Source organism: Podarcis liolepis, assembly GCF_965112155.1.
Source record: "Podarcis liolepis genome assembly, chromosome: 16".
Classification (NCBI taxonomy): Eukaryota; Metazoa; Chordata; class Lepidosauria; order Squamata; family Lacertidae; genus Podarcis; species Podarcis liolepis.
In genome coordinates this window covers 10,219,631-10,246,995 of record NC_139567.1, presented here as the reverse complement: position 1 = coordinate 10,246,995, position 27,365 = coordinate 10,219,631, and the positions used below count along the sequence as shown (strand labels likewise).

The window sequence follows — 27,365 nt, the reverse complement described above, 5'->3', positions numbered from 1 at the left end:
AATCTACAAGCAATAAAGTGGTAGAACAGAGCTTTCCAAACTCTGCGTCACGACATGTTTGTGTGTAGGTGTGTCGCACAAATGCTCCCTCCTGGCGCTGGAAAAGGTTCGTTTAACCTTCGGTTTACTAGTAAAATTTAATTACTGTGTCACGAAATGATGCATGTCCAAAAAGCATGTCACCAACTTGAAAAGTTCTGTGGTAGAGCCTCATCTAGTTTCTGTCTACCCCTGTGTTAGGAAGAGTATCACTGTGAATTTGGAACTAATGAGGGCTTTCTTCACACTTCGCTCCAAAAGTAGTCCGTTACAGTAGCAGCAACCATGCTTCCTCCAAACCAAATAGCGACACCTTCCAGAGAAATTGTTAATACAGCCTGAATAAAACTTACCGTATTTTTCGCCCTATAGGACGCACCGTCCCATAAGACGCACCTAGTTTTTTTGGGGGGAAATAAAGGGGAAAAAATTATTCCCCCCCCAGGCGCGGGGCTGGGGCAGCCTGAGCTTCCCCCGACCCCAGCCCCCAAACAGGCAGCTCTCTGCAAGCCGTGGGAGCCCAGCGGTGGCTCCCGCTGCTTGCCGAGAGGTCCGCGAAGCCTGGACGCGCTGAGATCAGCGCGCGCAGGCTTCGGCATGGAGGCAACTCTCCCCAAGCAGCGGGAGCGTTCCCGCTGCTTCAGGAGAGATCCGCGAAGCCTGCACGCGCTGAGATCAGCGCGCGCAGGCTTCGGGATGCAGGCAACTCTCCCCAAGCAGCGGGAGCGTTCCCGCTGCTTGCCGAGAGGTCCGCGAAGCCTGGAGAGCGAGAGGGGTCGGTGCGCACCTACCGCTCTCGCTCTCCAGGCTTCAGCGAAAGCCTGCATTCGCCCCATAGGATGCACCCACATTTCCCCTTCATTTTTGGAGGGGAAAAAGTGCGTCCTATAGGGCGAAAAATACGGTACCACCCACAGAAAGCTTTAAAGTCAACAGAATTGAGGCATAACTTGGGAACATTTTGGAGTGGCAGAAAAACACAACCTCTCCCATTCATCACTGATTATTAAGTACTAGCAGAGCATCATAGGTTCCTAGGCAAAATACATACAGTAATGCCTTTTCTTTTGTGTCTGTAGGAATCTGGACAGGCTAACTTGACTATTGATTCCAGCAATAAAGTTCTCCTCAATCCTATCCCATGTTTCAGGAGTACCTGTAGCCCTCGAAATGTTGCTGAACTGCCCCTCCCATCATCCCTGACCGTTACCCATGCTGGGTGGAATTAATGGGAGCTGCAGTCATGGGCGTAACCATGATTTTTGTTTGGGCAGGCAGGCCTTTTGTTGGGAGAGGGGGCGGCACCTCAGGTTGCTATGTATTTTTATTGATTTTTATTGATTTAGGGGGGCAGCTGCCCCACCTTGGCTACACTGATGGCTGCAGTCCAGTAACATCTGGAGGGCTCTGGGTTCCCTACACTTGCTGTATATACAAGAAAGCAGTCATTTTGGCATCCTTCAAAAACTAAAATGGGGCTTTCCCTCTTGGGACCTCCTGGGTATCATGGCTTCTTTGTCCCACTCAGATTCAAGCAATGAATCAGTCAAAGCTCCCTCCAGCTAGTTGCATTCCCACACATGCCTTTGGGTGCATAGACCCTATACATTCAAGGTTCACACACTGTGGAATCCTGGGAACCATAGTTCTGGGAGTTATAGCTCTGTACAGGGTAAACTAAACTTCCCAGGATTCTTTGGGGTGGGAGAAATGCACCTTAAATATATGGTATGCACACAGTCCCAATTAGTTACCCTACCAGGAAGAATTACATAGGGCTTACAGTCAGTTCTCTGCCTCCAGTGAGCTTCTGCTTCTTGAACAGCAAGTTGTTGCTCATTTGTTCTTGCTTCGTAGCTAGCCTTAGGCACAGATCCTGCACTCTTGCCAGATCCTTTTGTCTCAGCAGCAGCCAGCTCCCAATATTGCCATATTCCATGCAATTTTTAGTAATGTTAAGGGCCCTGTATATAACATTTGTAACCCACCAACTCCTTTTTCAAAAATCACAACAATGTACAATAAATCATTAAAACATCATAAATGCAGAACAAATGAGCAACACTTACTGAAATTAGTCCCACTAGCAAGACAGAAACATTTGCAGGTGACAAAATATCAGGGGCCTGTCTGATTTCAATGGGAAAAGTGTCCCAAATTACTGTTGGCACTATGCTAAAAGCCTTAATTCATGTCAAAGCTAAATAAATAACTGGGGGACAGTTGGGAGGGCTTCTTGAAGTGATCACAATGGCTGGCCAGTTTGTAAGGGACAATATGATCTTCTAGGTAGCCTGGTCTTTTAGCTATTTAGGGCTTAATACACCAACAGTAATACCTTAAAACTAGCTCAGTAATGTACTGGCAGCAGTGCAGCGCTTTCAGTGCAGGTATAATATGGTGGTGTGGAGCTGTTCTGGCCAAAAACTGGGCTACAGCATTCTGTGCAAGCTACAGTTTCCAAACCAACCTCAAGGGTAGCCCCACATAGAACACATTGCAGTAGTTCATCTTACATGCTCATATGCACTTAAATGGAAATGGAAAAACAGGCCCAGTAGTCAGAACCTATGCTGTCATGGAGATGGCACCTAAAGACCCATCACTGTCAAAGCTGATCACTGCAACATTCTTTTCTATTTAATTGTTGTTGTGGGTTTTTTTTAATAAAAAACCTCTGTAAACACCTGTCTAGGAATGTACAAGGCGACAGATGCTTATTTTACTATATGTACTTTATCTTATCATTTTCTACAGCAAAAGTGTGCTTATTCCCAGGGAAATGTGTTTAGCAATCCGGTGGGGGACTCAAGACACATTTGTCACTGCAGTAGCCATACGGGTTCTTTGATTTAAGTGAGTTTTTAAACACTGAAACTGCACATGCTCAGAGAACATTTTCTTTTGGCAGGGTTAGCCGACTGTTGTGCGTTTTTTGCTGTAACTTATTATGGATACAGAAGGAGTTGTGAAACATGGACCAGTTATGGAGAAAGGGAGAGGAAAAATTACTTGTATGCTTCACAACTGAAGTACACATGGCCAGCTAAAGCCACCACCCCCTGCAAGATAATTAAGGCCGTGTACACACCATACATACAAGGCATATCTCTCCCAAAAGAATATGGGAACTGCAGTTCACCCCTCTCTGCACCCTTAAACTGCAATTCCCAGGATTCTTTGAGAATAAAGTGTGCTTTAAATGTGATACTTGTGCATTAAATGTATGGTATATATACAGCACAAGCCCAGGTTGCAGACTGCAGTTTTTGTCCTGCTCTTCCCCGTGACTTTGTTGCTCTCTTAGTTGCTGGTCTAGCAGTTTGTGATCATCTTTGGGTTCCCTCCCTGCCTTGCTGATCAAGGCATTTTTCTAGCATGGGCAGCAATTATATATAGGTGACCTAGTGCTTTCCAGGGAAGGATGTCACAGCTGCTTTGGCTAAAGTGAGAGCAGGAACTCAAATCCCACTTCCGGAAGCTGAGTGGTAACTCAATATGGGGCGAGGCTCCTGTGTCTGTCCAGTAGTGCTGCAGGAGGTAGAATTGTCTAGTTATACAGAATTTGCAAAGTAGTAGCATTGGAGGTTTAATAGTGACAGGCTTTTCAACAGCTGCAACACCTGTGGTTGGGAGAAACTACCTCTGTCCTAAGTATCCATTGTATGAAACATTGAAAACACCCAGGAAAGCTGTTCCCTTCTAGATTTCCTCATCCAGCCCATGCTTACTCTTGTTCCATTATTATTACTATTGAAGTGCCCAACCATAAAGAATAATTGACTCGATTGCTGAAGCCACATTAAAGTCAAGAATTTCAAAATAGGTGGCTGATACCAATTCTGTGAAGGTGACAGACATGATTTCAGAGAATCAGACAATGCAGTTTTGCTAAACAGTGGTACTGTAAAATGGTTTTCTTCATAAGGAGTTCTAGAGGGTGGTCTTTACTCTGGAAAAGGAAGGGGTTAAATGTAGCTTTCAAAAAGCTCTAGCAGTCATCTTAAAAGAGGAGCAGGAGATGTAACTGCCATGTGATTTATTGCATTAAATTGAATATCTTGTAGCATGCATTTACTTACTTATAATGTAATTTTAAATTTTCATTGTATACTGCCTTGAAATGCATTTTTTGGTAAAGGGCAGCTTGTAAAATTTTAAAATAAATAGCTATACAGATTTCTGACTACGAGTCCAACATTTCCAGGTTATGTAGCTCAGATTAGCACAGTGAAGGCAAATCAGTACCACTCACATTCCCTTTTTGTGTAGCACCAGCATACCTTGCAGAGCTAATGTACTGAAGTAAAAAGGTAAAGGGACCCCTGACCATTAGGTCCAGTTGTGACCAACTCTGGGGTTGTGGCACTCATCTCGCTTTACTGGCCGAGGGAGCTTCCGGGTCATGTGGCCAGCATGATTAAGCCGCTTCTGGAGAACCAGAGCAGCACACGGAAACGGCGTTTACCTTCCCGCTGGAGCAGTACCTTCTGATCGGCAAGTCCTAGGCTCTGTGGTTTAACCCACAGCACCACCTGCGTCCCATAATATACTGAAGTAGGCTTCCAAAAATATCCCATCCTCCCAGTGATTTTATTTAAAGACGCTATATAACTGATATTAGCGGACATTATTCACCAATTGCCAGTTCACTTGTAACCATGTTACACATTCACCGCAAGCAAGCCTTCCATCTGGAGAGTCCCTTATAGCAGTGGTGAGGAACCTTAGGCCCAGTAGTCGATTGAAGTGCTCAGGGCCTCTCCTGTCAGGCCCTGGGGAATCCCCAGGCCATACCCCTCACTGGCTCCCCTCTTGCCCTTAAGCGCTTTTGCCTCATTGGAATGTTTAGGTTATTTAGCAAAATGTATATCCCTCTTGATTGATGTAAAACCACCAAGCGGTATACGAGAAATATAGCTTAGTCGAGCAAGGGTCGTGGGTCCCATGTTGGGCAAAAGATTCCTGCATTGCAGATTGTCTTTAAATTATTTTTAGACTATCTAGATTATCCTTGTGGTCCTTTCCAACTCTGATAAAGTTTCTCCTCACCTGCCTTAGTGGATCAAGGCTCAGCAACTGCACATGAAAAATCTGATGCATTTGTGCATATGCAGTGCTTGCCCCAGATTGGTGTGTATGCAGCCCTGCTTTTCAGAATAATTTTATTAGTCTGTTTCAAACGAACACACACAAATCTGCATACTCCAGTGCAACCCCATCAAACCCAGTGGAGCTTACGTCCTATGGAGAACTTCATAGGATTTGGAATTCTAATCCGAGGTAGCCAGGATGAAAACTGAAGCAGGGTTCCTCTTTATGCTGGATTAGTTAACCCAGGATATTTTGTTTCTGGCTCCGCCCATCAGCTCTGGCTCTGGCTCTGCCCACCACTGACATGCTTTCCTGGCCAATTACCCTCAAGTGATTGTGGTCCCTAGCAAGAAAAAATGCTGCTTGAGCCTGTCTTAGATAAGACATTTCTTGGATGTTGTATTCATTTTCATGTTGTGTACCTGGGGGGTGGGGGTGTGCTGGAAGATTTACCCCACCATTTGTTGGGTTGCACAGTTTAGTGGGTAAGTAAGACTCGGGTGGCGTTGTGGGTTAAACCACAGAGCCTAGGACTTGCCATCAGAAGGTCGGCGGTTCGAATCCCCGTGACGGGGTGAGCTCCCGTTGCTCGGTCCCTGCTCCTGCCAACCTAGCAGTTCAAAAGCACGTCAAAGTGCAAGTAGATAAATTGGTACCACTCCGGCGGGAAGGTAAACGGCGCTTCCGTGCGCTGCTCTGGTTCACCCGAAGCGGCTTAGTCATGCTGGCTCCCTCGGCCAATAAAGCTGTACACCGGGTCCCTCGGCCAATAAAACGAGATGAGCGCCGCAACCCCAGAGTCGGCCACGACTGGACCTAATGGTCAGGGGTCCCTTTACCTTAAGACACAGGTATCTTGAACAGATTCTTGCTGGGACTCTCTGTAAGATCGAACAATTTTTATTTAGCAAACAGCCAAGAATGTGTTTTTTGCAACTGAGTCCCCCACCACCACTCCTGTACATCAAGCAGACTATTTTATTGATCAGTAGCTCTGTATAGATGTTGACTTCCAGTGTAACAAATAATGTTTTGTGGTCATGACCTATGGGTAGACCAGCTCTGCATATGATGTACCTATTTTGGCTTTTATTTTGTATTGATACTTTTGTACAGTTGCTATGGCTTACAACCAAGCGACTAAACCAACTTACCTATTTTAGAACTAGATCGTTTTATTGGAATATAAAAGAGAGCAGCTCATAGTGTGGTGCTGATAATGTCAAGGTTGCAGGTTTGATTCCTGTATGGGGCAGTTGAATATTCTTGCATTGCAAGGCTTTGGACTAGATGATCCTCAGGGTCTCTTCCAACTCTACAAATCCTTGATTTTGTGATTTTTGGTGAGCATTTTTAAGGCAGGGGAAGGGGAACCTTGGGCCCAGGAGCCACATGTGGCTCTCCGGGCCTTTCTGTCTGGCCCTTGAGACTTTCTCCAGGCCACACCCCCTCGTTGGCCCTGTTTAACACCCAGAATATTTTTTTGCCTGGCTGGAATGTGTCCTTGAACTCTGCTAATGCTCTTTGCCTGTCTGGATATAGGCTAGACTAGAGATGGGTACATGAATGTGCATAGAAATGACAGTATTTTTACAAATGCAAAATTCACATTCATTGCTCTGCCCAGTTTCGCCTCTGGTCTTGGAAGGCTGCTGAAATATACTCAGAGTCAAGTGTGGCTTTCATGCTCTTTATTCAGCTCATAGTAGTGAGGAATGAAAGTTCCCCCAAAATATCTGCTTTATATACATTATTTACACAATGGGCCGCATGTGATTGGCTAATTCCGGGATTCTCCTGTAGGCCAATCAGGTTGCGGATTCACTTCCACCTGGAGCTGGATTGGGTGGCTCCTGCGGACCAATCATACTGCTGCATTGTTCTAGGACCAATCAGACTGCTGCATTCTGAATCCTATTGTTCTAAGACCAATCAGACTGCTGCATTTTGGGTCCTATTCAACTCAGTACATAACAGCTGCCCAGAAGGGAATGCAGCCCTCAGGCTGAAGAAAGCGTCCCACCCTTGCTTTAAGCTACCTGGGATGCTGCTCTGCAGGAATCGGCCCATTGCGACATAAAGGCAGCTATGTTAGCAGACAGTTGTGTAGCAACATGATAGGGGCGTGCCACTGACTCACACTTCCTGCCCTTCCACTGTGGCTTCCATCTTATCACTCTCCCCTTCCTGGCTGTTGGGAGTTCCCTTTTCCTTCCAACACCTGTTACACTAGCTGTGTGATGTCCAGATTGCAGTTTTGTAAAGAAAGAAGAAAGGTTTGCCTCAAAATTCACAATTCCTGTTCTTCTGATTAAGCTATAAGGTTTTCCCGATCAATAACACTTTCTGGTTTATACTTCCCCTAAGAGAGTTAGTTTGTGTATACTGTACACAGCACGTAAAAAAAAAATTAAGTAAATAAACCGCTTTGAGGGTTTCCCCCCTACAATCAAGTGGTATATAAAATTTATGAAGTAAATAATAAACAATACATTTAAAGCACATTGCTCCCCCCCCCAAAAAAAAAATTCATGGGAACTGGAGTTTGCCCCTCACAGAGCTACAGTTCCCAGAATCCTGAATGAACTACAGTTCCCAAGATTCTTGAAAGCAAGCACGCAAAGTCATGTGCTTTAAATGTTTGGCATGTGTACGTAGCCCTAATGTGGTACAGTGGTGCCTCGCAAGACGAAATTAATTCGTTCCGTGAGTTTTGTCTTGCGATTTTTTTCGTCTTGCGAAGCACGGTGTCGGGAAAGTTTTGGAAAAGCTTCAAAAATCACTAAAGTCTTTAAAAACCTCAAAAAAGGCTACCACACCGCGTTCTATGAGTTGCTCCTCGAAGTCAAGTCACAACTGTATTAACGGTGTTAAGAAAAAGGAAACAAACTTGCAAGACGTTTCCGTTTTGCGAAGCAAGCCCATAGGGAAAATCGTCTTGCGAAGCAGCTCAAAAAACAAAAAACCCTTTCGTCTAGCGAGTTTTTTGTCTTGCGAGGCATTCGTCTTGCGAGGTACCACTGTACTGCAGTTAAGAGTGTTGGACTAAGTTCTCACTTGGCCATGAAGCTTACTGGGTCGCCCTGGACTAGTCGTTCTCAATGTAACTTGCACCCCAAAACTACTGCGAGGATAAAGATCAGTGAGAGGGGAAGAAGACAATGTGTACACCAAACTCCTTGGAGGAAGGGTGTGATAAAAATAGGATGGTAATATATGGACAGCTGCCACATATCTAAAGCCCATCTTCATATCCTAGACACAGCAGTGAAATTTCAGTAATACAATATTGTAATGGAGGAATGATTATGCCCTTGTAAGTTTGGAAAAACAGAAATGTTACTCAATTGTGGTGCTCTAGTGCCGCAGCTTTCAATATGCATTCTAAGGTATAAAAGGTAAAGTTACCCCTGCCCGTCAGGGCCAGTCGTGACCGACTCTAGGGTTGCGCGCTCATCTCGCTCAAGAGGCCGGGAGCCGGCGCTGTCAGAAGACACTTCCGGGTCACATGGCCAGCGTGACGAAGCTGCATCTGGCAAGCCAGCACCAGCGCCGCACACGGAAACGCCGTTTACCTTCCCGCTAGAAAGCGGTCCCTATTTATCTACTTGCACTTAGGGGTGCTTTCGAACTGCTAGGTGGGCAGGAGCTGGGACCGAATGATGGGAGCTCACCCCGTCGTGTAGGGATTCGAACCGCCGACCTTTCGATCAGCAAGTCCTAGGCACTGAGGTTTAACCCACAGCGCCACCCGCAGCCCATTCTAAGGTATGTCTCAGACCAAAAGTGACTGGGCAGCTAGTTTTTTGCTGTTGCTGAATAATACCAAGATGCACAAAATGTAAAAGGTAGTCATGTTGGCACATAATAAAAATTCCGAAAGGGCAATACGTTGAAGAGGCTGACCAAAATATCACAAAATAGCATGCAAGCTTTTGAATTTTCCGTAACTTTTTATTCGGGAACAGGGGAGGTAAGAGAGAAAGAGGGAAAGTAGCTAAGGTTGAAGCCTAAGATTGATGCAAAACATATTAGGTTGAAGCGAGTAGGTAATAAATGAAAATTATATTTTTAATTTCAACTTCCGTTATTGCAGGATGGATCTGATGGGAGTTGTAGTTCAACAGCATCTGGAGGGCATCCAGTCAGAGAAAAAGGTAACAGACCATAGACATGGCTTTTATAACTTATTGTTTTTATCAGTATTAGAAACTGAGATATGAAAGCTAGGAGCTGAATAGCACCTTAAACCTATGTTATGGGTGCAATAACTGGATATCTAGGTGCATGTTTTTTTATAACAAGAATACAAAACTGAAAATGAATTAACTGCAGCTAAAATATTATATTCATTTTTCGTATGGTCTAGTCCTTCCCCTGCCCACCCCCTAATATTCTTAAGAGGGTCTCTTCTCCAGTCTTCAGACAGTAGATGGAAATGGGGAGGCAGAAAAAGGTCCTCCTTTCTTTCCACTCTGCAGTTTTAATCTGAAATCTTAGGTGCAGTACTGTGCCCAGAGCTCAGAAACTGCTTGCGCTAATGAAATCCCCTGTCGCAAAATGTGCCTAGAACAATGGGAGTTTCAAACATTGGTTTTGATACCTTGAAATATACCAGTGGCATTAATCTGATTATTTTAAATCTTAAACATACTCATTTGAAAGACATTCTTTGAACACATTCCTTTGAAATGTGGGCATTTCTTCCAAGTAAATGAACCAAGGATGGGGGGTGTTAAATCTCTCAAGGATTAGTGAAGTGCACCATTTGAAGGAATACAGTTATGGTGGGAATGAACCTGGAAAACATCACAATAACCAAGGGAGATTGGGAGCAATTCTCATAAGACAAACAGGCCAGAATAAATAGACACACAAATTGGACATGAGAAACGGGCTTTTGCGTTTGCATTCTCCCAGGACCCTCTGCCACTGACTTTAAGGGGCTTGTTATTGAGCAAAAGAACTCCAAAGAGAGATTGCAAACTTTAAACCACTGATTTACAATTTATGAGGAAGTTCCATTTTATCACCTCTGGCTTGAATCAGTTTTTTAAACAATCACACTACACCAGTTAATTCTCTTACCAATTGAAGGATGTTTGTGTTATCATCAGCCCTGCTTTGTGAATGGCAACTGTTAAGTCTGTTAAGTCATTTCCCTCTAAACTCACATTTACAATTATCCCCCACCTGAAACTTAGGCTAACACTTACCGTATTTTTCGCTCTATAACACGCACCCGACCATAACACGCATGTAATTTTTAGAGGAGGAAAATCCGTAGGCACGCCACCGGTAGGCATTCCCTCCATAACACGCACAGACATTTCCCCTTACTTTTTAGGAGGGAAAAAGTGAGTGTTATGGTGCAAAAAATATGGTAATTCATCTGAAGAAATGGACTGCAGTCTACAAAAAGCTTATTCTTTAATAAATTTGTTAGTTAAGTGCTACAAAGCTCTGTGGCTTTGTTTCAACAGACTTACATGGCTACCCCTCTGGACAAAGTTATTATAGTAAAGAATTACAGGATTGCGTCTCAAACTACGTTAACATGTACCTTGGTGATTCCTGGTTCTGCTCTTGATCTTGCTGTCATGCATTCCTATAAAATTCCAGCACACAGCTCCACTGTAGCGTTCTACTCTAGTTTTCTTCTGGTTTAACCCCGATGCGTATTTCGTGCAGCAAAGAATCTTATATCTCACCCATAGCTCCTTAATCCTAGGAAAGTGGGGTTTGAATTTCAGCCTGTCAGCTTTTAATACATTTCCATTTGCAAACAACAAATGACACCAGTTTACAATTCTACAGGGCCATGTAAATGTGCCTCTTGAATCTTTTCCTGCAATTTTATTCCAGAATTTAAGCACAGCTAAAATATAGTATCGTAACATAGTCGGCTGTGGAGGCACTCCTATATACAGTTATATAGGAATAAGCCCATCAGAAGCAGAGGGCCTTACTTTTAAGTAAACATACTTAAGGCTGTATTTAAAGTCTCTCTAATTTTTTATCATGCATCTTCATTACAGAAGCCAATTATCTCTGCATTGCGTCCAAGCGGCAGTGAATCTGGCTTAGTGCAAGACAACCCAGATTTTCTAGCTATTGACCTTGTATCTTTTTACAACTTCTCGAAGCTGAGTTACAACCTGTATTTGGGGGAAATGCAGTGGAAAGAGGTACCTGCGTTCCTTATGTTATGGCTAATTTAGAGCTGGAAGGAAAGAAGCCTGCCGTCTTTTATTCTAATTTATTCATTTACCTTATTGCACATATTCCCCCCTTCCTCCAAGGAACTTGGGGCAATGTACAAACCCAATCCTGTTCCACCTCTGTTAAAATGTTTTGTGAATGACAATTAATTACTGCATCCATCGTTGGGCAATATTTTTATTAAGACCAACCAAGTGTCACAAAGTGTAGCAAGTTTTTCGTTAGGCACGGTGTTCCTCAAAGCAGAGGGTGAGGGAGGGATGAGAAAAAATAATGGAGAATCCTCAGTGTAAAACCTAGTAGGTCTAGTACCAGTGGTTAGATAGATAAGACACTGGCTGAGGGCAGGGGCGTCTTACCCATAGAGGCTAGTGGTGCGGGGCGCCAGGGTGCCAAGTTCTGGAGGGCGCCAGGGAAGAGGTGGAGGTTGGATGCGGCGCCTCCCGGCATCAGCTCGCCGCCCTTGCCCGCCTCCGCCATGCCACGCCGAAGCAGTGCTGTGCCCAGAGTCTCCGTCTGCTGTGGCCACCACAGCACGAAGCGGCTAGCTGAGCTGGGAGGTGCCGTGTCCAGCCCCCACCTCTTCCCTGCCGGAGGAGCCGCCCTACAGCCACTGCCCGCCTCCTCCAGCCCGTCCTCCCTAAAAAAAGGTGGACAACTCTGGGAAATGGGGGGGGGCACCGAATATGCTTAAGACGGCCCTGGCAGTGACCCCATTCTCCCTAATGTCCCAGTCTCCATTAGGTCTCCCCATGATTCAGTTCCCTAACAGAAGAAATAGAGCATAATCACCTCTAGAAGTGGTTCTGTGAGCATAAATGTACAGTGGTACCTCGGGTTAAGTACTTAATTCATTCCGGAGGTCCGTACTTAACCTGAAACTGTTCTTAACCTCAAGCACCACTTAACTAATGGGGCCTCCTGCTGCCACTGCGCTGCCGGGGCACGATTTCTGTTCTCATCTTGAAGCAAAGTTCTTAACCTGTAGCACTATTTATGGTTTAGCGGAGTCTGTAACCTGAAGCGTATGTAACCTGAAGTGTATGTAACCTGAGGTACCACTGTATAAAGACAGGAGAGCACATTGCACAATAAGAAGCTACACAGAAGGTCTTAGTCCTTTAAAAAAAAAAAAGTTTTATTTGTACTTTTAAGTTTTCATTTTATATGGTATTTTAGTTGCGTTTCTGGTGAGCTGCCCTGAGAATTTATGTTATAGGGCAGTGCTAGGAATTCAGCTTGTTCATTAATAACTAAGAAAGGCCATGGACTTCTGTCCATCTCCCTGCCAACCTGATCATCAGCCTTGAAAAGCCATGGCAGGCTGTATTTTGATCCGAACTGATAGCAGCACAATGACTGTGCATTCAGTGAGTGGGTGGAGAGAGCAGTGATGTTTGGTTCTGCATTTCCCTAGAGATAATCATGCAACAAGAATGAAATCAAGTTATTTTGTGGCTAGGAAGATGCTTGCTATCCCAAGGAGTTCAAGCTGTGGCACATTAGTGCAAGCAGTAATAACAGAAATTCTCCACCAACAGCGAATAGCTACTGCTATGGGATAGGAGCAATCACTGGGTTCGGTCAAGCTTCCAGAAGCCCCATATTTAATTAGCCTGACGTGGGAGATGTGTGAGAAACGCTAAAAGCCTTTCTCAGCAATGTAGTGTCCTCTGGGCTAAGCAGCAAAAGTTAGTAGGCAGCTGTCCTTAGATAACACCGTGATGCGGTTGCAGCAGGAGCTGTGGGTGGGAAGACCCAGGGCAAGCATAGAAGAGGTTAGCAAGATGGCCACACAAAGAAATCAAGGCTCCGGTAAACTGGATCTGGCCTTTAAGAGAGACTGAGAAAAGGAATCCAGAACTTCCTCTTCAACATTTGGCTGCTTACAGGCTGCCTGGAGCATGTGTGCCTTTTTGTTACCAGGCAGTTAAATGTAAATAGAAAGGGTCATAGCACAGAGACAGACCACATGCTAAGCAGGTTCATTTTTCAGCATGTCCAGCTAAAGTGGCAGGTCTTGTCTTTTTGGCATCTACTGAAGGCCTTCCTAAACAGCCTCAGCCCAGTATACCTGAAGGAGCGTCTCCACCTCCATCGTTCTGCCCGGACACTGAGGTCCAGCACCGAGAGCCTTCTGACGGTTCCCTCACTGCGAGAAGCAAAGCTACAGGGAACCAGGCAGAGGGCCTTCTCGGTAGTGGCACCCGCCCTGTGGAACGCCCTCCCACCAGATGTCAAGGAAATAAACAACTACCTAACATTTAGAAGACATCTGAAGGCAGCCCTATTTAGGGAAGTTTTTAATGTGTGACATTTTAATGTATTTTTAATCTTTGTTGGAAGCTGCCCAGAGTGGCTGGGGAAACCCAGCCAGATGGGCGAGGTACAAATAAATTATTATTATTATTATTATTATTATTATTATTATTATTATTCCTCTTTCAACCAGCTTTTTAATGGTGCTCTTTACTGTTTTTATGATCTCATTTGAAAATATTAAGCAGCTTCTAAATGCTTTAAATAAACACACAAATAAAGAAATAATTGTGGACACCGCACTTCGACCATTCCTTCTGCAAATAAAGGGCCTTCAGACCAATGATAGTCGGTGATGTCTTCTCCAAAGAAAAGGGAGCCTGCAAAAATAGTCCAGAACACAATCTGCCTTTGAAAAATTCAGGAAAGAGGAAGTTGTTTGGCATTTCATTTGTCACGGTGGCCAGTCCGATGCTTCCGGGAAGTCTGCAAGCAGGGCATAAGGCTGACTGCCCTTCCCTGCAATTCCCTTAGCCCCCTCACCAAGCAGCTGATATTCAAGTCTCATAGGAGCACAGAAAGCTGCCTTACACCAAGTCAGTCCATTGGTCTGTTTAGCTCAGGGGTCTGCAACCTTTAAGACAAAAAGAGCCACTTGGACCCGTTTCCGAAAAAACAACAACAACTGGGAGCCGCAAAAACATTGCAACATTTAAAACAAATATAACACTGCATATATTGTTTCTGGCCTTAATGCTATATATATAGGATCGTGCAGTCAGCTGTCAATCTCAAGAAAAAAGGACAAATTAATAGCTAATTAAAATATTTAATTTACAACCAGGTAACCAGGTTAATGGGACTTTTGCTCCTGAACCTCAGTGCTCAGTGTCTGCACATCAGGGCTGTAAGACGTCACCTTCATTTTCACACAGGCTTGCAAGCTGTCATCTGTGAGGCGTGATCGGTGTTTGTTTTTAATATAGTTCATGTTGGAGAAGACCTGCTCACATACATATGTGGAAGAGACCACAAGGGCCATCGAGTCCAACCCCCTGCCAAGCAGGAAACACCATCAGAGCACTCCTGACATATGGTTGTCAAGCCTCTGCTTAAAGACCTCCAAAGAAGGAGACTCCACCACACTCCTTGGCAGCAATTCACCAAACTTTCACCTGCTTAAGTTTAAAAAGGGGCTTCAAGCAACTAAAAAGGGGCTTCAGGCAACTAACTCCACGTGGAATTCCACGCGACCGCGACTGCATAATCAATGCCACAAAATGCCAAAGAAAATTAACCAGGGCCCCAGTGAACCATAAATCATAATCAGTGCCTGATGTAAATAATAATTAATAATGAGGGCCCAATGTCATCCTCGTCATTATAAAAATAATCCCTCTCTTCGTGCCACCCAGCCTCCCAAGAAAAAAAACCCACTTCAAACGGTCACAAAGCACAAATTCCACGCGACCGCGACTTGCTATGCCCAATAATCAATGCCCCAAAATACCATAGAAAATTAATCAGGGCCCCAGTGTACCATAAATCATAATCAGTGCCTGATGTAAATAATAATTAATAATGAGGCATTCGTCATTATAAAAATACCGTATTTTTCGCCCCATAGGACGCACCTAGTTTCTTGGGGGGGAAATAAAGGGGAAAAAATTTCCCTTTATTTCCCCCCCAAAAGCAGGTCGGGGAAACCGAACCAGGTCGAGGAACAGCGGGATGGCGGCGCTGCGCCTCCCTGCTGTCCCCCGAGCTTGTGGGGCTGGCCGATGTCTGCCCCGCGTGAGGGGCGCTCTGCATCAGGGCGCCCCCCCCGCGGGGCGGCAGGCTGCTATCCGCAGTGTGGGGAGCCTTGCCGGGAAGTCCGGCAAGGCTCCCCACGCTGCGGATGTCTGCCTGGCGAGGGGGGGCTCTCTGCTTTAGGGCGCCCCGCCCACCGGGCGGCAGGCTGCTATCCGCAGCGTGGGGAGCCTTGCCGGGAAGTCCGGCAAAGCTCCCCACGCTGCGGATGTCTGCCTGGCGAGGGGGGCGCTCTGCTTTAGGGCGCCCCGCCCACCGGGCGGCAGGCTGCTATCCGCAGCGTGGGGAGCCTTGCCGGGAAGTCCGGCAAAGCTCCCCACGCTGCGGATGTCTGCCTGGCGAGGGAGGCGCTCTGCTTTAGGGCGCCCCGCCCGCCGGGCGGCAGGCTGCTATCCACAGCGTCGGGAGCCTTGCCGGGAAGTCCGGCAAGGCTCCCCACGCTGCGGATGTCTGCCTGGCGAGGGGGGCGCTCTGCTTTAGGGCGCCCCGCCCGCCGGGCGGCAGGCTGCTATCCGCAGCATCGGGAGCCTTGCCGGGAAGTCCGGCAAGGCTCCCCACGCTGCGGATGTCTGCCTGGCGAGGGAGGCGCTCTGCTTTAGGGCACCCTGCCCGCCGGGCGGCAGGCTGCTCACCTCCGCCCCTCGCCTCCTCCCCTCGCCTCTGCCCCTCGCCTCCTCCCCTCGCCTCCTCCCCTCGCCACCGCCCCGGAGCCGCAGCAAAGGCTTTAAAGAGCCGCATGCGGCTCCGGAGCCGCAGGTTGCCGACCCCCGGTTTAGCTCGTATGGCCTACGCCAGGCATCCCCAAACCCGGCCCTCCAGCTGTTTTGGGACTACAACTCCCATCATCCCTGACCACTGGTCCTGTTAGCTAGGGATGATGGGAGTTGTAGTCCCAAAACAGCTGGAGGGCCAAGCTTGGGGATACCTGGCCTACGCTGATTGGCAGCAGCTCTCCAGGATTTCAGAGAGGAGTTCTTCTGGTCCCTCCCTGCAGAAAACACAACAGCCGAAGTGATTTTTATTATTATTAAAGCATAGTAACACTACAGACTCTGCAGCAGGAAAGGAGCTAATCCAGTCCCAGGTTTTTCGGAAACCAAAGGGTTGGCAAGGAGGAGCCCACACTAGGAGAAAGGACTGAGCTTTGCAAGGCCCAGAACAGTGACAAGGAGTTCAAGATTGCATAGGAGCTGAGAAGTTGTTCCCAAAAGTTTCCACTCCCACCTGCCAAGTTCTAAAGCTGAGGCAGCGTGCAGCCTGGAATACAGGCGAGAACCTCAATTCCTGTAGGAATGTCTAGGTTGTAAGCTGGTACTATGTCTAGGTGGCTATGTCTCTGCCCTTCTCCAGAGGCGGCTGCTTGTCTTGGGAGAGAGTGCATACCTTTTAAAGCTTCTCTGGTGAAAATAAGGACATCCTATTCTACATCAGGAGACTTCTCCTTCATTTGATCTTGCCACACACATATGCATTATATACACGCATCAATTGGCCACCTTGAGCCAATTACAAATGTCTGCCAATTCTACCTCACAGTATTGTCGTAAAGAAAAAATGTGTGAGGGAAGGGATTGTGTATGGCTTCCACAGATAAATGGAAGGAAATAAAATTTTAGTGATAAGCTGCCATAAGTCCCTGTCAAGGGAAAAAGTGGGACATAATAATAATAATAATAATAATAATAATAATAATAATATAATAATAATAATAATAATAATAATAATAATAATAATAATAATAATAATAATAATAATAATATTTATACCCCGCCCATCTGGCTGGGTCCCACCACCCCACTCTGGCCGGCTTCCAACAAAACACTAAAATACTATAACCTATTAAACATTAAAAGCTTCCCTAAACAGGGCTGCCTTTAGATGTCTTCTAAAAGTTTGGTAGTTATTTTTCTCTTTGACATCTGGTGGGAGCGTGTTCCACAGGGTGGGCGCCACTACCGAGAAGGCCCTCTGCCTGGTTCCCTGTAACTTGGCTTCTCGCAGTGAGGGAACCACCAGAAGGCCTTCGGCGCTGGACCTCAGTATCCGGGCAGAACGATGGAGGTGGAGACGCTCCTTCAGGTATACTTGGTTCCTTGGTACCTTGGTTCTCAGACTTAATCTGTTCCGAAAGTCTGTTCCAAAACCAAAGCGTTCCAAAACAAAGGCGTGCTTTCCCATAGAAAGTAATGAAAAATGGATTAATCCTTTCCAATGATAAAAAACAACTCCTAAAATAGAAATTTAACATGAATTTTACTATCTAATGAGACCATTGATCCATAAAATGAAAGCAATAATCAATGTACTGTACTGTAAAGGTAAAGGTACCCCTGCCTATACGGGCCAGTCGTGTCCGACTCTAGGGTTGTGCGCCCATCTCACGTAAGAGGCCGGGGGCCAGCGCTGTCCGGAGACACTTCCGGGTCACGTGGCCAGCGTGACGAAGCTGCTCTGGCGAGCCAGCACCAGCGCAGCACACGGAAACGCCGTTTACCTTCCCGCTATAAAGCGGTACCTATTTATCTACAGCGGGTGGCGCTGTGGGTAAAACCTCAGTGCCTAGGACTTGCTGATCGCATGGTCGGCGGTTCGAATCCCCGCGGCGGGGTGAGCTCCCATCGTTCGGTCCCAGCTCCTGCCCACATAGCAGTTCGAAAGCACCCTTAAAGTGTAAGTAGATAAATAGGTACCACTTTATAGCGGGAAGGTAAACGGCGTTCCGTGTGCTGCTCTGGTGCCGGTTCGCCAGAGCAGCTTCGTCACGCTGGCCATGTGACCCGGAAGTGTCTTCGGACAGCGCTGGCTCCCGGCCTCTAGAGTGAGATGAGCGCACAACCCTAGAGTCTGTCAAGACTGGCCCGTACGGGCAGGGGTACCTTTACCTTTATTTATCTACTTGCACTTAGGGGTGCTTTCGAACTGCTAGGTAGGCAGGAGCTGGGACCAAAAGACGGGAGCTCACCCCACCGCGGGGATTCGAACCGCCGACCATGCGATTGGCAAGTCCTAGGCACTGAGGTTTTACCCACAGCGCCACCCACGTCCCTCTAACTGTACTGTACTATACTATAAAATCAATAAAACAGTATTGATGATTTTTTTAAAGTGAAAATGTGATTTTTTTTCTTACTTGCACTGATGATAGTCATTGTTTGGATGGGGGGGGGGTCAGAGTCCTCTTCCAGATTCACAATCGGTGACTCCTCTCCTGCCATCCCTTCCCTTGCTTTTTTTACACCACTGCCACCTACACCACTGCTACCTGGTTCACACTCACTGGATCTTTTCCTTACCGATTACCCCCCCCAATTGAGACTTTCTGCCCCACAGAAGGGGAAGGATCAGTAACGGCATTGGAGCCAGATGTGTTTGGAAGCAGAAAAAGGCTTCCATCTATTCCAGCCTTCTCCTCCCATGCCTCCTTGTCTGTCTCCAGAGTCTTTGATCCCAAGTCTGAGTCAAAAAGTGCTGAGGGAGTCGAGACAGGTCCTTTCCCCAGCCCTACCTAGCAATGGGGCTTTCTGCATGAGTTCTGTTGTTGAGCTAGCTATGACTCTTCCCTTCAGTTAAGTTGTTTTACACTTCCTGGGTATTTACTGGGAAGGATTCCATTGTTCGGATATAACTGGGGCACCATTTCACTGCACCCAGATGTGGTCACTACACAATACAAGCACCACCGAGGTGAACACAGCCCTTTGGTGCTTCCACGGATGCTTTTTGTGCTGATGTCGCAAGCCGCAGCTGTGAGCTCTACCCGTGGTGGATTTTTCCGCAGGAGTCGAGTATAATCCTCAGGGATTAGACCTGGCTGCAGTGAGAAGGGCATATGGCCCCCACCTGTTCCCTCAAGTCTCTCCCCCCCCCCACCTTCCCCAAGCAGAAGCACCAGCCCTGTACCTGTCACTTTAAGCTGAGTTGTAGCCATCTGTTCCCTGGAGGAGCGCTTGTCACCGCAGCCAGGCATGCAAAGCAGCCCCGGTATGTGATGTGTGAGCTTCTGATTTAATCCACCCAGCAGCTGCCAAGATTTTATGATGTTCCTGACTGGTAGACAACTGAATTGCCAGGCCGAGACTCTTGTCAGCAGGATCCCTGGTGGATACCTTTCAGACGGAGCCATGCAAGGAACTCTGTGGCGTTCTGCCCTCCCCAAACGTATCCAGGATTCCTTGAGGACTTTTGGCTTGCTGTGTCTTACTCCAGGGAAACAGGCAATCGAAAAAGGGGTGTTCCTGGAAGGAAGAGGTAGCAGATACAAGCTAATAGAGGTGGAACCGTTTCATCAATTATCAGAATGTGCATTATGATAATGTGAGGTTAGAAAGGTATTTATGTATTATATATGAATATTACCTTTTATATATGTTTTAGGGTATTAAGGGATGCTATGAATCTTTTTTGATATATTTTCTCCTCTCCTTTTTCAAATGGGCCTCTTGTAGATCTATTTTCTTTATGTATCCTGTTATTTAGGTTTGGCTACCTATATCCCCGGGTGGTGCTGTGGGTAAAACCTCAGCGCCTAGGACTTGCCAATCACATGGTCGGCAGTTCGAATCCCTGCGGCGGGGTGCGCTCCTGTCGTTCGGTCCCAGCGCCTGCCAACCTAGCAGTTCGAAAGCACCTCCGGGTGCAAGTAGATAAATAGGGACTGCTTACCAGTGGGAAGGTAAACAGCGTTTCCGTGTGCTGCGCTGGCTCACCAGATGCAGCTTGTCACGCTGGCCACGTGACCCAGAAGTGTCTGCGGACAGCGCTGGCTCCCGGCCTCTAGAGTGAGATGAGCGCACAACCCTAGAGTCTGGCAAGACTGGCCCGAAAGGGCATGGGTACCTTTACCTTTACCTATATCCCCATTGTCTCTATATGTCAATATAATTCTGGAACAACCAGACTTCCTTTTGTTCTTTGTATTTTATAACTAGAGGGGGGGTCTTGTCATCTGAGCAGCCCAGGACCTCCATACACATTGCATTGCCTTGCATCCTGGGAAGGTCATTTTGGTGCTGCTAATGCAGCAGTTTGACTTCACCCCCAGAGGCGCACTCCATTGTCTCTCGAGACAGATAGATGCCAACAACATAAATAACATATATATTGTGACATGCCACCCCAATCTCTGAGCATTCCTGGGGTGAGATTCCTGAGGTTCCAGGCCCTTAGCAAGGTTCATGTTTCTTTTCGGAATGAGGCACAGAGGAGACTGTGGTGTCTTTATGATAGAAGGTTTATTTACACATATTTACAACCTGAGCCTACAGTGGAGGGGTGCACAGCATTAACAGACCCGAAAGGTCTTTTTTCTCCCATAGCTGCAGCCCTGAATTAAAACAGAAGTCAAACATTGCTCTGACTCTCTCTCCAGCTTGCTGCTTTTCTTCACTTCTCTGCAAAACTCCATTCTTGCCTTTGTCTTTTTCTAACTACCAGCCCCTCTTGCTGATAGCAGGGTGGTTATACAAAATCTAACTTTCATTTCTGTTTGTGCCTGCATACGTTTTTGGGTCGATATACTGCTTAATTCCAATTGGTACATGCTCTGTAGCTTCTTGCTGAAATCCTGGAACATTGGGGTGGCAGGGTTAGGCTGTATGCCTGAGCCCACTTCTAATTCCTGGATCCAGCATGGATTCAATTCCTGGAATAGCTAGGCTAGATTCCTCGTGAAGTAATGACCTTTCTAAGTATGGGCCATTAAGGTAACAAAGGAAATGGCTCCGTGCCAGATAGTGTCAACTCACTGGTAGTTTGAAAGACAAAAGTCAGAGTTTAGCATGGGGAATTGTGTGTGCAAGCTGGAAGCTAGAAGCAGGGCTGCAGGGCTTGGCAGCTGGGAGACAGAGCCACACCTGATTTCTGCTGGAATCCAAGGCTTGCTATGGGAAAAGAAAGGCCCTCTTGGGGTGTTATTGCTGTTCATTGCTTGTACACACTGTATTTTCCCATCTATAAGACGCCCCCAATGCATATTGGGGGGGGGGGTTCGATTTAAGAAAATAGGGGAAGATCTATCCGTGTATAAGATGCCCCCAAATTTCGAACATTATTTTTTAGGGGGAAAACCTAGTCTTATACACGGAAAAATACAGTATGTGTATATAAACTATATATCATACAAACACCACAGTGTCGTCTGCTGTCTCTCATTCCAGGGAAACACTAACTCTGGGTAAGTGCCCAGAACCCCTGGAATCTTGCACCGCTGAGTGATTGAGGTGGCATGCAACAGTATGTTCTGGGTTTTTTGATGCTTTTGTTGCACAAAAGCGTAAAAGGAGCCCTCCAGACGGCAATAATACAGTAACACTAGGGAAGCAAAACGATGTGTGGATGGTCCAGTATAAATCCTCCACGGATGGACCATTATGGCATGCTGCAGAATACACTTGCAAAAAATCTGATCAGCCTGGAGGTACTCATCTTTTGGATGCTTCTAATCTTAACTAGCTACCCGAGGCCTGAATGAACCAAACCAAACCAAACCAAACCAAACCTATGTTTTCTCCCCTCTGCCAATTGAATGTCATTGAACTGAATTGTGAGTGGAGAGAGGAATTTTCTATCATTCTCCAGACTAGGCAGCTGATAGGATTCTCCATTGTCCGTAGGAAGCTGCTGGATGCTGAGACTATGAGAAAACAATCTCTTAGTTAGGCAGTGACTCATGCTCTGAGGTGTGTGTGTGTTTATAGTGAATGACCTAGATCTGTTCTTTTTCCAGGCAGGCAGGCAGGGAGGAATGAACCAGAACACAGCAATGAAAGGTAGAAATGGCCTAGCAGATGCTGTAAAGGCCCAGGCAGTGCTTAGTTGTCAAGGGGGGAGATGGTGTGGTTGTGTGCTTCATAAGGTCCACAATATGCAGCACTGCAGTGAAACTATTGTGTCATTCACACAGGGTGCTTTTGCGTGTGTGGGGATGAGGCAAGGCAATTTAGGGGCTCCCTTCCTTTGATGCTTATATATATTACTGTACAGTGGTACCTCGGGTTAAGTACTTAATTCGTTCCGGAGGTCTGTTCTTAACCTGAAACTGTTCTTAACCTGAAGCACCACTTTAGCTAACGGGGCCTCCTGCTGCCGCCGCACCACCAGAGCACGATTTCTGTTCTCATCCTGAAGCAAAGTTCTTAACCCGAGGTACTATTTCTGGGTTAGCAGAGTCTGTAACCTGAAGCGTATGTAACCTGAAGCGTATGTAACCCGAGGTACTTCGCTTACTTCAGAATGGGGCATCCCAGTCCTGCTGCCCTTGAGGGTTCTTCTGCTCATTGTGTTGAATGGGCTCTGGTGGCACCTGTGTGTGGATGTCATGAAGAATTTGTGGGTTGTTTTTAGTACAGTGGTACCTCAGGTTAAGTACTTAATTTGTTCTGGAGGTCTGTTCTTAACCTGAAACTGTTCTTAACCTGAAGCACCACTTTAGCTAATAGTGCCTCCCTCTGCCACCGCACGGTTTCTGTTCTCATCCTGAAGCAAAGTTCCTAACCCAAGGTAATATTTCTGGGTTAGCGGAGTCTGTAACCTGAAGCATATGTAACCTGAAGCATATGTAACCTGAGGTACCACTGTAACTGCAAAGACCAGGATCCATAGCACCATGAAAGTAGATTGTGAAAACACACTTCCAGGGAATAACTGCCAAGCCTCTGCCTCCACCCCAGACTGTAATTTATTCTGAATTATTGGTTTGAGGCAAGGGGGCCAACTTGAATAAACTATTGTGGGGGCCCAGGTAAGCCCTGCCCCACATAATTGATCACAAGCTGCAGTGCACACAGACACCCTTTGAATGACAATGACCATCAGCTTTGGGGGCCCACCAACCCCCTCTAATATTTTATTGGGGTGGATGAATGGACCTTGGCCCCTAGGAGTTGCTTCCTATGGTCTGAGGGATATTGTGTGTTCCTGGACACCAAATGTATCACTGGTGCTATGGGCAAAGAACTACCGGTACCTGATGTTTTGATAATGAAACCCATCTTTTGATTAGAGAAACCCATGTTGAAGGTTATTGCAGGCTGCAGTGAAGGTCCACCATTTACAAAAATGCAAGGCTAAAGTAGAAGGGGGCCTTACTCTAAAACAATACCTACTGGATTATATAAGATAATGGACCTAGCATGATAGTAACTGGCGTAAATTTGGCAGGCCCTGGAACAGAGGGCAGATGAGATTCTCAGTGGTTACCTGATCTGCACATGGGAGCCCTGGGAGCTGAGCTGAGTCATCAACCAATTGGCCTCTTGCATCTTTCTTTTTTTCCTCTGCACGGACTGCGAAGACAAGAAAGTGCAGAAGGGCAAAGGTCTCTGGGGAGCTGATGATAGCAAGTGAGGAGCTGCTAATGGGGTTAAAGGAGGCAGAACGTCCAGAATCTTCAAGGTACCTTAATGCTAGCCGCAATACTTCTGAAGCATCACCACTGATGGAACAAGTAGAAATTCAGCTGGCCATTTTTATGTCCTTATCTATTTGTTCGGTAATTTTTATCACACTCAGCATTAATTCCTCCTACATCTCTAGAGACAGGGGTCAGCAAGACTGGCAACTCAGTTCCACAACTACTGTTCTTAACCCCCCTTTATTTTTTTGGCAAGTTTGTATGCATTCCTTCCCCTAGCACTCCAGAACTTTTCATGAGACATCAGTACACTGGATAGCTAAATCCTTTAGGCCCTAGGGTACACAGCTACCTGGTCCAGGTGACGCTGAGCCACCATGTGATCCACTGTGGAGTCTCCATGCTTGTTCATGTGTTGTTGTGCAGACTCCAGGAGTGCCCTGCCCCACCCCATCAAATGCAAGGCACCATTTGATTAGCAATGCCCATCAATTTTGGGGTGGCTGAAGGGACCTGGGCTTCTAGGAGTTGGCGCCTATGCTGAGAAAGTTGATCTTTTTTGAATTTTGATACAAACCAACCTGATCCACACTTCTTGAATGAATCTGCAGTTTAGAACCGTTCGTCTTTTGGATTTTGTACGTCTCAGAATTTTATGAGGCAGTTCAAGCTAAAAAAAGTATCAATTGCTTTTAGCAATGAGTACTTTGGGGTAAATTATATTTAGAAATTAATTATCCTGTGAGAAAGTATGTTCAAAGGTATGTATTTAAATGCAGCTTTTCATGGTTGGTTTTTTTTAAAAAATATATTATTGCAGATTAATGTAAAAATGAGAAGTTAACTGAAGAAATGTGAAAGTGGTATGGCCTGGGAAAATTGATCTGTCTATCCCCGCTAGACTCCAATTCTACCCCTTGCTTGTAAAAAGCTCAATTCTAAACAATTGATATTCAGCTGTTTTAGTCTTTAGTGACTTCACCATCTTATTCAAAACACTCTCCTGGTACTTAGTCTCCTCTGCAGATTCTGAGCCTTTTTGATAGGCAAGATTAATTCTCCCCTTTGCTCAGCTAGCCTCAGCAGGTGGGGGAAATGGCCTTTGCTTCAGATGCCTTTCAAGTTTCTCTTGCCATCTGACATTCCAGCAGATTGCCGAACTTCTTCCCCCTGTGCTGTTCTCCTCCATCTCCTAGTTTCTCGTCATTTACTCTGGAAATCAACTGATACAGATTTCTGAATTCCGATTTCAACCCAGCTCCCTTTTAGTTAGGAGACCTGGGTACATTTTCTTATACTCTTCCCTCCCCCCCCCCCCGTCTCAATCCCTAGGAGATAGGAAGCAGTCATATACTAGGTGAGGTTACTGGTCCATCAAGCCCAGTATTGTCTGACTGGCAGTAACTCTCCAGCATCTCAGGCAGAGAAGAGTCTTTCTCATCACCTGGTACCCAACCTGCTTAACCAGAGATTCCAGGAACCTTCTGCATAAAAAGCAGCTGCTCTAACCCTGAGCTTTCATCAGGACCAGTTTTGACCATTGCCACAAACACTAGGGAACATCTTGGAAGTTGTTGCAGTCTAATGGTATAACCTTGTACCAAATCAGGCCGTCTTGTCGAAAGCTGTTCCCGAGACAGTGAAATTTACTGGGTAGTGGAAATTCATAAGGCACAAGAAAAGGTTGCAGCGTTGGGGGGGGGGTTGTTTATAGAAAAGACAAATAAGAGGCGACATGATGATGTTTATAAAGTTATTCATGGCATGGAGAAAGGTGACAGAGCCTTTTTCTCTCTCCTCTCATAGCACTAGAACTCATGGGCATACAACGAAGCTGAATGTTGGAAGATTCAGGACAGATAAAATTAAGCATGTCTTCATGTAGTGCTTAGCTGTGCTATGGAACTTGCCCAGGAGACAGTGATGACCGCCAACTTGGATGCCTTTAAAAGATGATTAGCAAATCCATGGTGGAGGCGGCTATCAATGGCTAACAGCAACAATGGCTTTCCTCCACGGCTGCAGTTGGGGAGCTGCAATGCTTCTGAATACCAGTTGCTGGAAGCCGCAGGAGGGGAAAGAGTGTGCTCTTGTGCTCAAATTCTGCTTGCTGGTTTCCCACAGGCACCTGGTTGGCCACTGTGAACAGGATGCTGGGCAAAATGAGCCATTGGCCTGATCCTGCAGGCTCTTGTGTTCTTATGCTCCCTGGTTTGCAAGGCAGAATGGCTCTCTCTTACATGCATACAGACCACATAGGAAGATGTCCTACACCGTCTCAAGATATTTGCTCACCAAGCCGTGTGCTACCTGCTATTAAGTGGACATGGCTCTCTAGCAACAGGTGATGGGGGCCTCTTTTAATTGGGAGATGGGTGGAATTGTACTTTCAAAACATGTTGCCCTGCCAGGATAGTCAGAAACAGCCCTGACTGCTAAGCATCACCTTCACAATTCTTCTTCTTATCCTATGTTTTAAAAACAGTTCTAAAAGAACTTTCTTTCTCCTGGGCAGATCTAGGAGCCTTACTAATCAGTAGCAGCTTTATTGCTTGGAATAGCCAGGATAAGAGTCTAAGGTTCTAAGCTGTTCCCGTGGGTAAGAGAGTGTTAGGCAGGGCCGGCTGGATGTTGCTGAACTCGTGTTTGCTGCAGTTGATGAGGGGACCACAGGCTCTCCAGCCCTGGTGCAAGAGGTACCTCAGGTCTCACTTGAAGAGGGTGAAGTTCCTCATATCAGTTTTGGAAAGGGATATTTCTTCTTTCTGGTTGCACCCTTGCAATATTTACACCGGTGTTCTCTGAAGACCCTCCAGGTCTTGCTGGACTCCAACTCTCATCAGCCCCAGCCAGAATGACCAATGGCCAAGGATGCTGGGAGCTGGAGTCAAACATCTGGCGGACTTCTACTTGGAGAAGGCTACTTTTTACTCATTTATCCCTTATTATTTTGGTCAACTTTGTTACTTATAGAGTAGCACTCTGTGCTGGCAGCTAAGAAGATCAGGAGGAAGGAACTAGACAAAATAGCGGCCAACTGCAAAGGGGATTCAGATATTTAATTTGGCACATCTTACCTGAGAATCTTCTGCTATTCTATTCTATTTAATGCGACAAATAATTTTAGTAGCCGTGACCGTGGTTTTATTGTATGTCTGTGCCCGATGATTTTTATGGTTATTGTTTTCTTGTTGTTGTTGTTCTCCTTCTGAATGATGACATGGCCTATGGCTAGGGCAATAAAAAGTTTAATTGGAATGGGAATTATTTCGGTTTCTGACCTAGCTCCAAATTGTCTTCCCCCATTCTTCTCTGCCGAGTTATATGTGTGCAATGTCATATTTAGGGGCTCCCACAATCCTCTCTGCCGGTCAACTTTTAAACTGATAGGTTGTCTCCATCCATGCAGATTATCACAGCTATGTTCTAATTACAATCGCTGCTCCCAATCACTGTGTCTTCTAGGACGTCTCTGCTGATTGTAAGCTAGATAGCTTGGACAGTTAAGCTGGAAAGGGAAAAAGGGAACCCTCACGAACCTCCCCAAGTTCTGAGCAAGGACCTACTGTTTCCCCACATTCACCCTTGA

General features: G+C 46.2%; 1 long non-coding RNA gene across 2 annotated transcripts in view; it reads left to right on the top strand.

The window, feature by feature from the left end:
- Positions 1 to 8,162: 8,162 nt before the first annotated feature.
- Positions 8,163 to 27,365, top strand: part of LOC310695861 — a 46,012-nt gene continuing 26,809 nt past the window's right edge. Inside the window, exons 1-4 of one of the 2 annotated variants that reach the window (XR_014520306.1) lie at positions 8,163 to 8,522; positions 8,902 to 9,290; positions 23,717 to 23,817; positions 25,583 to 27,310. This is a non-coding gene — a long non-coding RNA (uncharacterized lncRNA). Of the gene's footprint in view, positions 8,523 to 8,901; positions 9,291 to 23,716; positions 23,818 to 25,582; positions 27,311 to 27,365 lie in introns of those variants that run through there. The other variant, XR_014520305.1, reaches the window with a different exon arrangement.